The following is a 12442-nucleotide window of genomic DNA, read 5'->3' on the forward strand; positions in this document are numbered from 1 at the left end:
ATTTAATAGAAACAGAGACAGTCTGTAAGAATGAGCATAAGCCTTTATACAGAGAAACTTTGCACATGATTATTACTTACAACTAAGAGATCAACATCCTTCTGCTCCCAATGAAGGTAATGGAAGTTTTCCCCTTTACTTCAGTGGGAGTTGGAAAGGGTCGCTGCAGTCACGCTGCTATTTTTAGTGCACTAGCTTGATCAGAGCTAGCATATGTACATCTACCCAAGATGGGTATTACACCTCCCAGCTGCAGCATGGATGTACCCTAAGAAACCTCATGATTTCAGGATGGAGAGTGGACAGGTATATGAGGGGTGAATTGTAATTGTTCAGGGTACCTAAACTTTGCACTCTTATACAATCTGGTGTTTTCTCATTATCAAGTGTAACCTTACCTTTGAACTATTAAGCCTTAAAGATTTTTCTTTGTTATGGATACTGTATTTATACTCAACTCCATCTTGCAGAGTTTTTTTTTTTAAACTGAGACTTTTCTTTATTGGGTAGTTTATATTAAAGTATAGCTCAGTGATACACTGATATATTTTTCTTAGTGTGGAAACTTGGTTCTGGTCAGTCCTAGAGTTGCTACCTTTAGCTCAAGCAAACACCAAACTAAACACTAAGCTTAGCCATCTTTGTCTAGCAATTCTCTCTCTCTCTGTCTGCACTAAGTCCTTGCCTTGTGAAAGATGACAGCATGAGGATATGAGGCTGGCTGTCTCCAATGCACTGTTGTTCTCTTCTCCTCCTAGCTGTGCTTCCTTATATGGTGACTTTACGTATACAGTATAGGCGCCAACTTTCTCCGGGGCTGGTGGGTACCCCTGCCCCTGGCTCCGCCTCTACTCCACCTTTTCCCTGCCCCTGGCCCCACCCCCATTTCAACACCATCCGCAAAGTCCCCGCCCTAACTCCGCCCCCTCCCTGCCCTATAGGATCTCTTCCTCAATCCCGCCCCGGCCCTGCCTCTTCCCCCAGCGCGCTGTGTTGCCCCTCCTCCCCCTCCCTCCCTGCCCTGCGAATCAGCTGTTTTGCAGCGCAAGCACTGGGAGGGAGGGGGGAGAAGCAGAATGTGGTGGCGCACTCATGGAGGAGGCAGAGGTAAGCTGGAGCTGGGGGGGGTGGGGAGAGGAGCTGCTGGTGGGTGCTGAGCACCCACCAATTTTTTTCCATGGGTGCTCCAGCCCCAGAGCACCCACGGAGTTGGCGCCTATGGTATATGGGGAAACCAACAATGAGGGATTAAATGATTAACTTGGTGAGGTGGGAGGAGCACTGATTTAGCAGACCGTGTATTGGTCTGGAAGTTTTAACCAGGCTCTCTCTCTCTCTCTCTCACTGACTCACTGTGTGGCCTAGGGCAAGTCACTTAACCTACCTGAGTCTCAGTTTTCCCATCTGTAAATTGTATCTGTAAATGTACCTGCCGCGGGAGGGTTTTGAGACACAATGAATACATCTCAAGCACTTTGAGATCCATTAATAAAAGGTGCTGTGTAAATCCAAGTAATGTTAAAGTTACATAGTGTGGCAAAGTGGTAACAAAACTCAGAAGTACTTGTCTCCCATCCTTCTTCTCCATCCAATAAGGCACACACTTCTCCCATGATATCTAGACTCTCCTACAAGATCTGACATATGAGGAAAGATGGCTTTGTCAGTAGGGAAGTGGACTGGGAGTCAAGAAATTTGGGTTCACTTCCTGGCTCTGCCACAGAGTCCCTGGATGACCTTGGGCAAACCACTTAGGGTATCTCTATAGTAGAGCTAGACTTACTTGTGTGCTAGCATGCTAAAAATAGAAGTATCGCTGTGGCAGCACGGCTAGATGCCCAAATACCCTTCTTGGGTTTCAGATGGAACTATACTCAGCCTGTCCCACCACAGCAGCTATGTTTCTATTTTTAGCACGCTAACTTGATCAGAGCTAGCATGGGTATCTCTACCTGAGCTGGAAATTACATCTTCAGCTCCAGTGTAGACACAGCCTTAGTCTCTCTGTGCCTCCATTTCCTCATCTGTAAAAAAGGAGGATTATTGCCATTCCATAACTCACAGGATATAGGAACTCTGATGTCTGAATGACATATGGGCATTAGCAAACTGACATCCAAGTGGTATAAGATTCCTAATGTACACACACACTACTTTTAATAACTAAATCAAAGCCTTGCATGTCAAAGGAAGCAGTTCTCAATGTAGCTAACAGAACAAAACCAAAAAAGGAGTTTCTTGCTCAATTTATTTTTTTCAGATATGATTGCATGATTTTTAACCCTCCTATTTCACAAATGCTTCATTCAACCTGCCACAAGCTCTCCAGGAAAATTCTACTCTGGCATAAGATCCCACATGTATGCCTGAAAATTAATGTTTACTTCATGACATTAGGGTATGGTTGAAAAAATTTGCACTGGAAAGCAATGTTCCCTCTAATTTTTTCCATCTATGTGCGGAATAAATTTTGTTATGTGCACCAAGGGATGTGCACCACCAGTAGAAACAAAAGAACTAGATATAATATATAGTTTTTAAAAAGTTACCATGTGGATAATTACTCCAGCCAGGACAGGTTAGGCATTTTAGAACTCACACTTAAATTTAATTCTTTGAGTAGTAAGAGAAATAAAAATTATGAAATGCATAGACCAGTCAAAACACTAAAATAACACACTTTGAAAGAATGAAATTACAGAGAATATATGTGCATTGCAGGAAATACTAAGAAATAACAATAATAATATAAGTATGTATTGGAAGGTGAGTATGAAAGAGACTGTGTGTGTGTGTGTGGCTGGCTGCTGGGAAAGTTTCTGAGAGATGCCGTGTGCTGTCTCTTTAAGGCACTCACTGAAAGCTCTCCTGCTCTTGCTCTATCCTGAACCTTGTCTTCCCGCCCCGTTCTGCGGAGATGGGGTACATGGGCAGGGGGGAGAGGGAGAGATTTCTGTGTGTGTGTGTGTGTGTGAGAGAGAGAGAGACTGCCAGCTGGCTGCTGGGGAAGTCTCATGCACAGTCTCTTTAAGAAAGGCCAGAGGCTTGAGTCATTCAGACATCAGACCACAGCAGTTCTGAGTCCTGAGCCAGGCTGTCTCCTCTCCCCTGATCTCTGGAGATGGGGTACAGGGGCGGGGGAGAGGGGGACACCCCGACATCAGCACCCCCCTCACCCTTCCTTCTCTGCACAGCCAGAAGGAGGGTCCTGCGAACAGGTGCAGGAGCAACGTGGCTACAAAGCAGCAGAAGGAGGGGCACCTGAACACACACTGACGGATGTGCGCAGCTCTGCTCATCAACTGTGTGGCACCTGAGTGTCTCCTGGGCAGCCACCCAGCTGCGCAGCTTAGAGTGAACACAGCTGGAAAGCTAGCTTCAGCCTAGCCTGTGAAAAGACTAGTGGTTCTCCAGAATAATCCAGATTTTAATCACTTTCCCCACCATTTAAAAATCCAGGTGCCTCTGAGGCAAATTGTGGCTTTTTTGTTATTGGTGGTTTTAAATGAAGGTGAATTTAGTGCAGGTGAAAGGTGATAGATTGACAGCCCTGGAGGTACAATGGTTACAACACAGAGTGTAGAGCTGGTTGGGATTTTTCTGTTTGAAATGTTTTTTGAACGATATGTGATTTCAGCATAATTGAATTTTTTCATGGGTGCTTCATGCTCCTGTTCTTTGAGCTGAGTTCTCTGGTTGGACTACATATCCCATGATGCAGTGAAGTCTCCTCTTCTGGTTGAACAGACATGGTCCATCATGGGGATCATGTGATTCCACAGTACATCATGGGATGTAATCTGGCCAGGGAACCTAGCCCACAGAGGAGAAAGGAAGCATGAGGCACTTGAACTACAACTTCTAGGAAGCACTATATCTACTCAGGGGGACACAGACTATTGTAAAACCAGTATGAAATTAAATATTTTTATTCAGCCCAACACAGTGAAATGAGCCATTTTGATCCAGGGATGTTGAAATATTTTATTTTGACAGGAAATGTCAAAACAAAATATTTTGAATGGGACATTTTTAGAACTTTCCATTCCATGAAAACTTTTATTTCAACTGTGTGTTCCAATGCAAGGTAAAAACAAATGGAAAAATATTGGAATTTCTCTTGGAATGGAACTTGCTATTTTTGTCACAGTCTAGCTGGCAGACACAGCAACTGTTTAATGCCATGCAGTAATGCTACGTGGTACTTTAGCATTTGGGAGCGAAGAACAACTTCAAGTTGAACCTACATGAGGATTTTGAGTCCTAATTATGAACACTAAAGCTCTGTGAAAAGGGTTGAAAAGGTTTTCCTTAAACTTCACTCAAAAACATTAAACATTTTGTTACGGGCTATTTCTAAAATGTCCACCTCTTATCAAAGAAGAAGAGCACCATAAGTATAGTAATAGAAGAGAGTATACAAGATGTCCACCATATCTAACAGAGCAACGTATAGTAGAAAGTCCACTGACAGGATCATTTGTTAAAGAAACAAATATGATTTTAATAAATACACTTTATGCAATAAAATGAAATATGTAAAACTAAAATGAAGCTGTTTATAGTTAGAAACTAAAAGGTATAATGAAATTAAATAATCTAATTAGCAGACTAAAACTCCAGTGCACCAAAAGGCAAAAATCTATTAGAAAGTTGACCTGCTAAATCAGGGGTAGGCAATCTATGGCACACGTGCTGCGTTCAGCACACGAGCTGATTTTCAGTGGCACTCACAATGCCGAGGTCCTGGCCACCGGTCCGGAGGGTTCTGCATTTTAATTTAATTTAAAATTAAGCTTCTTAAACATTTTATAAACCTTATTTATTTTACATACAACAATAGTTTAGATATATATTATAGACTTAGAGAAAGAGACCTTCTAAAACATTAAAATGTATTACCAGCATGCAAAACCTTAAATTAGAGTGAATAAATGAAGACTTGTAGCACCACTTCTGAAAGGTTGCCGACCCCTGTGCTAAATGAATATTGGTTACATTTCCCATATAACAAAAAACAAAATCAAGACAGCAATGAATGCCTCTTACAGGGATAGACCTGCTGGTTTGTATGTGTGTGTAAGAATATGTTGTGTTTCAGAAGCTTCTCCATTAATGCTTGTTCTCCCTTCAAACTCACTAGTATCTAGTGTGACAAAGTTCCTCCTCTACCTTGGTGGGTCCTGCGCTTATTGGCGGATTTGCTTGCCTCATAGATTCACCATGTGGGTCGGGAAACAGCCCAGAGACTTTCCCCTCTGGTAGAAGCCACAGTCCAGGTCAATTCCTCCTGTGTCTGATCAGGAGTTGGGAGGTTTGGGGGGAACCTGGGCCCGCCCTCTACTCTGGGTTCCAGCCCAGGGCCCTGTGGATTGCAGCTGTCTATAGTGCCTCCTGGTACAGATGTGCGACAGCTACAACTCCCTGGGCTACTTCCCCATGGCCTCCTCCCAGCACCTTCTTGATCTTCACCACAGCACCTTTCTCCTGGTGCCTGATAATACTTGTACTCCTCAGTCTTCCAGCAATATGTCTTCTCACTCTCAGCTCCTCGTGCCTCTTGCTCCCAGCTCCTCGCATGCACGCCACAAACTGAAGAGAGGTCCTTTTTGAACTCAGGTGCCCTGATTAGCCAGCCTGTCCTAATTGATTCTAGCAGTTTCTTAATTGGCTCCAGGTGTCTTAATTATCCTGCCTGTCTTAACTGGTTTTAGCAGGTTCCTGATTACTCTAGTGCAGCCCCTGGTCTGGTCACTCAGGGAACAGAAAACTACTTATCCAGTGACCAGTATATTTGCCCTCTACCAGACTCCTGTACCCTACTGGTCTGGGTCTGTCAAAATAGTCATAAGATCTCCTCAGTCAAAAATATACCTAACACAACTACTTAAAGATAGTCAAGATTTTCGGCTCAACTATGTTGTCCTCACTTACACCAGTGTAAATTCAGAGTTATTCCATTCCAACCCCAGTGCCGTTAGCTGTGTTAGGAGTAGTTACATTAGGATGACTCTGCGTTTTGCATGTACGTGAAACCAACCTTTCTTCATGGGTCTCAACAGCATCAATTTTGTTCTGACGACAGCAGGCAATTATGGCTGTTGTTTATCAGCAGCAAATGTTGCCCTTCCCAACTGACAACTCTTGATGGCCTGTAATTTTGTAAGATACCGAGGATCGTTCAAATTTAGGAATTGAAAGTGAGCTTCGTGCTGCCGCTTGAGATGAGACAATTTGTGCTGCTGATCCTCTCACTCTTGAAACAATAATGATACAAGTAAGAGAGGGCTTGGCAAAGATAACGTGAATGTGAAGCTGCCAATCATTCCTGATGCAAACAACAAACGATTATTGCAGTTTTATATAAACTAAGCCTGTGAAAACTGGCTGTTAATTACATTTGAAAGCCCAGATCAATACAAAACACTTTCTTGCTGTGCACCAGGTGACATTTGAAAAAGCCAAAAGATGAAAAAAAAATTCAGCTCAGGGCTCTGGTGGACACGAGCATCAGCTCTCGCCAATATTTCTTCTGTCTCTTGAGCCTGCTCACCATGGCAACCTTTGTTTGCTTGCAATAAAAGGAAGGTATCATCACTGTTCACTTAGCATAGAGTGTAGCTTTAAAGAAAAAAAAAGCACTTTTAAAAAGAGCAAGAATAGAAAGCAACCTTCTCACTAGAACTTGTGTGAACGTGCAACGTATGCAACTCAGTTTTGCCTTCTATATAAACAGATAAAAACTTCATTTCCCTTGTGTATTACTAAGGTTGTTTCTTCTGCAAAGAGAGGGATTTTAATTCTGAAGGTAAACAGAGCCCCCAGATAAACAAACACACTCAATCCACAGTCCTTGGCATGGACAAACAAACCCTGAATTCATGATTTTGGTAGCAACAACCAAGGAACTAGAGAACAAAGGGAATATTTTTCAGAATTGTTGGTAAAAGACTTAAGAGCAAAGTGAATACATTACTTACACAACCCATCAGGCTCTCCATGCATCAATTTAATTATGAAAAAAGTGATTATTAGCTAGTTATAAATAGGTTTGGCAGATTTCAATTTTGGGTCTTTTTGTAATTTCAGTGGATAATATTGTTTATTTTTAAGCATTTTCAATTTAATCTATTTAATTTCTCATAGTTGTGGGAATTTTTGGGGGTGGTCAAACAGTAGTGGAGTTAGACCGTAATTATTTCATGACAGTGGACTTTGCAATTCAAAAAGTTAATGCTTTATAAATGTTAAAACACAAATTATCAACATCACATGTGAAACTGTACAAAGAAAATAACCTTACATCAACCTCTAAGTTCTCACACAGCCTTTTTCTTACTTTGTCTATTTGTAAACTTCTGTTATTGATGGAAATATTTGTGTGTGTGCACACGCACGCATGCGGTTATATTAATGTTTACCAACACTTACTGATAAACATTTCATCCTTCCATGTCTAGTAATACAGTTTATTTAGTAAAACCAGAGCTTATTTTAGGATCCATCTATTTTAGGTACGTATATGGCCCCATTACCATATTATCTGAGTATCTTGCAGTCTTTACTGTAGTTGGCCTCACAACACCTCCATTCTACCTTTGAGAACTGAGGTGAAGGGAAACTAAATGACTTATCCAAGCTCACACAGACAGTCTGTGGTAGGTCGCCAAGTCTCCAGCTAGTGCTTTAATCATTGGCGCATCCTAAACTAACTAGTCAGGAACAAGATCGCTCCTTAAATACTGCAAGTGCCTAAAAGATACTGAATGTTTCTACAAGTTCTTACCCATTTTATTGATGAAGAAAACTGAGGCACAGAGAGGCTAAGGCCAACTAACTGTGTTGCACCCAACTTTGAAAACGACAGTTTAAGTGACCAAAGATGATGCAAATGTGTGGCAGAGCCAGGGCTTGAAGCCAGGTTTTCTGAAGCCCAATTCTGTACTCTTGTTACCACGTTGTACTGAAAACAATGTAGAACAGTGGTCTCCAACCTTTTTACACACAAGATCACGTTTTGAATTTAAGTGCAACCCAGGATCTACCCCGCCCCTTCCCCAAGGCCCCACCCCTTCCCCGAAGCCCCACTCTGCTCACTCCATCTCCCTCTCTCCGTTGCTTGCTTTCCCCCATTCTCACTCACATTCAACAGGCTGGGGCCGCGGATGGGGGTTCAGGAGGGGGTTGGAGTGTGTGGGGGAGCTCTGGGCTGGGCCTGGGGCAGAGGGGTGGGGTGGGGGGGAGAGGTGCAAGCTCTGGGAGGGAGTTTGGGTGCAGGAGGGGGCTCCAGGCTGGGGCAGGAGGGGGCTCCAGGCTGGGGCAGGAGGGGATGTGGGCTCTGGGAGGGAGTTTGGGTGCAGAAGGATGTATGGGCTGGGGCAGAGGCTTGGGGTGTTGGAGGGGGTATGGGGTGTGGGAGGTGGTATGGGGTGTGGGAGGTGGTATGGGGTGCTGGCTCTGGGAGGGGGCTCAGAACTACGGGTTGGGATGTGGGCTCCCACCGGGCGGCACTTACCTCAGGTGGCTCCCAGTCGGCAGTGCAGAGGGGCTAAGACAAGCTACCTGCCTGCCCTAGCCCCACGCTGCCCCCAGAAGGGGCCAATGTGCCACACATTCCTGGCCAATTGGAGCTGCAGGGGCAGTGCTTGCAGGCAAGAGCAGCACGCCAGGACTCCTGCTCCCCACCACCTCCGCTTCCACTGGGGCTGCAGGGGCGTACTGGCCGCTTCCAGGAGTGGCGTGGACCCAGGGCAGACAGGGAGCCTGCCTTAGCAGCAGCCCCGCAGCACCACCAGGGATTTTTCACGGCTGGAGACTGTGATAGACCTGGAGAGTCTCCAGGATCGACCAGTCCATTGCGATCGACCGGTTGGTGACCACTGCTGTAAAAACACTATAGTAAGGTGCAGTGGTTTGGACATAGAACAGGGTAGTATTTTTCAAATAAGAGAAATGCAAAATGGACAATGTTGCCTTCTAACAGCATTTGCCCATTAAACAGGTCAGCTGATCACGTTCTTTGTAAAGGTTATATATTTTTTTTAATTATTTTCTTTTGAGAGGGTAGGTATTGTTAATTAGATGCTATCACATTAGTCAAGTCTGCTTGACCTCTTGTAATACAAAGGCTAAGGGCCTGAATTGTCAAATGCTTGCAGATCTGAGTACTTCTTTACACTCAAAAGTTGTCCCATGGGTGCTTAAATATCCTTGTGATAAGCACTTCAGAAATACCTTTCCTAAGAAAAGGCCCGATGAAAGACTAGACAAATGTTCTCTGCAGAAAATTTAAATTACCTGCTACTGTATACATGGCCCATGCCTGCCTGCACCTATGCATTGCTTTATCTCCAGCCCTAGGGGAACCAGGCCATTTCCACACCTATTTTTTCTGACCAAAATGATAGGGTGGTTTATTTTCTTTTGAGCCTCTCTAACTTCCTCCTAAACCTTCTCCTTTTGGAAAGACTGTGAATTTGGTGGGTCTTCTCCTCTATTCAAAAGCTGGTCTCCTTCTTGCGGAGGAAGGTGTTAATTATTTTCATTGGACTGGCCGGTGGGAAAGAGTTATTCAGTGAGCAGCCATCACCTATGCTTTGACAAGAGTATGGCTTTTGGGAGATTGGGAAGAGGACCAAGCATGAACGGAGCGAGGAAGCATGGTCCCGTGATTAGGGCACCAGTCTATGACTCAGACATGCACTCAATTCCATGCTCCACCCGGATCTTCCTGTGTGACTTCAGAAGCCATTTGGTTTCTCTGTGTCTCAGTTCCCATGTGTAAAATGGGATTCTAGTTCTTTCTTACCTCAAAGGTAATACATTAAAGAATGTGACATGCTCAGATGCTATGGTGATGGGGAGCCGTGTAAATCCCATTGCTATGGGACTGAAATGAAATGGGGCCTGGCTGCAGCAAAAATGTTGTGTAACCCCCAAGGAGATTACCTAGATTCCTGGGGCTCTGTCTGCTGACTGCTCAGGGGGAGCCAAGGCAAACTCAGAGTCTGCCCAACAACCAATAGGGAGTGAGATGGGAGAAGCCATTTTTGAGTCAGTCTGGAGCTAGCCAGGGCAAGGGCAGGACTGGCTGTGTGGGGAGCTGGTGAATCCCAGGCCTCCATGCAGGGATCCCTCTGAAAACTGGCCTCTAGGGACCTGAAAGCAAGATCCCTCTGCTGGGCTTTTCCCTTTCCACTGATGACTCCCAGTTTGTAGAGTTTTGCTGGGAAACTTCCCCAGCCAGGCTGAGTTAGCCCTGCAGCTCCCTAGGTGAGACCAGTCACCACATGGTCAGCTCTGCTCTGGCTGCTAGTCCAGGGCTGCTGCCTGCTGTGTGTGTGTCTGGATGCTGGGCTAGGAAACTACAGTTTGGATTTTAGTACCTGCACCATGAGCCCTACACCCCTTTGTGGTGAGGGGAAGCAGCCTGATTCCTGCTTGAAGAGGATCCCTGCCAGCAGAGATCAGCCCCTCTGCAGTGACTGAGGAGTCCAGAGTCATCTCTGAACCTGAGGATCATTCATGGAGTTTGTGAGTGCACCATCTTTTAGTTAGTCACTCAGGGAATTTGTTTTGGGGACCCTCTACTCCCTGAACTGTGTCCTCAAGCCAGGGAGTAAGGGTTTGGGGAGTTTGTAACCTGCTGTATATTAAACCTGTGGAGGGATTTTCCACATTCTCCCACTTGTGAGTCCTTTGGGCTGTACTGAACCCAGTCAGCCACACTGCTAAACCACTGCAGAGAAGAATTTTGTGGTCATCGGTCATCAAGGGCCCCAACAAAGTACGCACACCAATGGGACACTAACCTTACATTTGCTACCTCAAGTCACGTGACTGGGGAAAGTCACAGGTATTAGCAGCGTGGGCATCGGTGACCCTAAAAATAGTGTTTTACCCTGTTATGTTTATTTGTCTCCTGTTGAATATAATTGTGTTGAATATATTGTATATGTTTGTGTTATTTCTTGGAAGTCTCCAACTATCTGGCAAGTAAGTGGGTGTTACCTTGGGGTTAGAGTTTTCCTCTCAAGCTGCCCTTGTGACCCTGTCAGGAAGGGGTGAGGTGGGTGGAGGCACTGCCAAATAAATTCATAGGAAAAAATAAAAAAGATACACCCTGCTGAGTGGGTGGCAGTATCCAGAAAAACCCAGATCTGTCCATCAAAACCTGTAAGCAGATTGGCATTAAAGAAGGTGGAGAGGGGGCGCTACAGTTATAACCACTGGAAAGACTTCCTTCCACTCCTCACATAAGGAGAGATCTTCCTTATTCCTCCCAGACCCGAATCCTTGATCTGTCTCCCTGACACCAGAGCAGAGCAGTCAGATGTGCACTGAGCTGCCTTTTGCTAGTCTGCATCTTCCTTGGTGCTCCACCCCGCTGACCCTGGGGCCTGGATTCCAAGGAGCTTGCCTTAATCCACCCCTGCAGGGTAAGGCTGCCAGCTGTCTAATCGCACAAATCCGAACACCCCGCTCCCTACCCCACCCATTCCCCCAGGCCCTGCCCTTGCCCCACCCCTTCTCCGAGGCCCTGCCACTCGCTCACTCTAGCCCCCCTCCCTTGGTCACTTGCTCTTCACCCATCCTCACTCACGTTTACCAGGCTGGGGCAGGGGTTGGGGTGCGGGAGGGGGTGTGAGCTCTGGGCTGGGGGGTCGGGCCGATGGGTTTGGAGTGTGGGAGGGGGCTCCTGGCTGAGCCTGAGGCAGGGGGTTGGGGTGTAGGAGGGGGTTTGAGGTGCAGGCTGTGAGAGTGAGTTTGGGTGTGGGAGGGGACTCAGGGCTGGGGCAGGGGGTTGGGGTGCAGGGGGGTGTGTGTAGGCTCTGGGAGGGAGTTTGGGTGCAGGAGAGGGCTCCAGGCTGGAGCAAGGGGTTGGGATGCAGGAGGGGTGTGGGCTCTGGGAGGGAGTTTGGTGTGTGTGTGTGGGGGGCCCTCAGGGCTGCGGTGGGGGTGGTGGTGGTGCAGGCTCTGGCCAGGCGGCGCTTACCTCCGGTGGCATGTCTGACAGGAGCTCCTAGGATCAGGGGTGGCCACACGACTCTGCACGCTGCCCCTGCCCACAGGCACCACCCCCGCAGCTCCCACTGGCCACTGTTCCCTGTTCCCAGCCAGTGGGAGCTGCGGAGTCAGCACTTGGGGCGGGGGCAGTGCACAGACACCCCCTGGTTCCCCTTGCACTTAGGGGCTGCAGAGACATGCTGGCCACTTCTAGGAGCGGTGCAGAGCCAGGGCAGGCAGGGAGCCTGCCGTAACCCTGCTGTGCCACCACACTTTTAGCGACCTAAAATCTCCTGGATTGGCTTCAGAAGCGTCTGGGTGATCAAGTCCCATTCTGGGAGACTCCCGGCTAAACCGGAATGGTTGGCAACCCTACTGCAGGGGGATGTAGATAAGACATTTTCAAAGTGCAATTGCATTTGGCAAATCCTTGGAG

The 12442-nt window shown here is 46.4% G+C and overlaps 1 protein-coding gene across 4 annotated transcripts in view; it reads left to right on the forward strand.

Annotated features, from left to right (window-relative positions):
* Positions 1–12442, forward strand: part of DDC (dopa decarboxylase) — a 95946-nt gene that overhangs the window by 22537 nt on the left and 60967 nt on the right. The gene's annotated exons all lie outside the window — the stretch shown is intronic.

This window comes from Mauremys mutica, chromosome 2, assembly GCF_020497125.1.
Source record: "Mauremys mutica isolate MM-2020 ecotype Southern chromosome 2, ASM2049712v1, whole genome shotgun sequence".
In the NCBI taxonomy this organism is placed as follows: Eukaryota; Metazoa; Chordata; order Testudines; family Geoemydidae; genus Mauremys; species Mauremys mutica.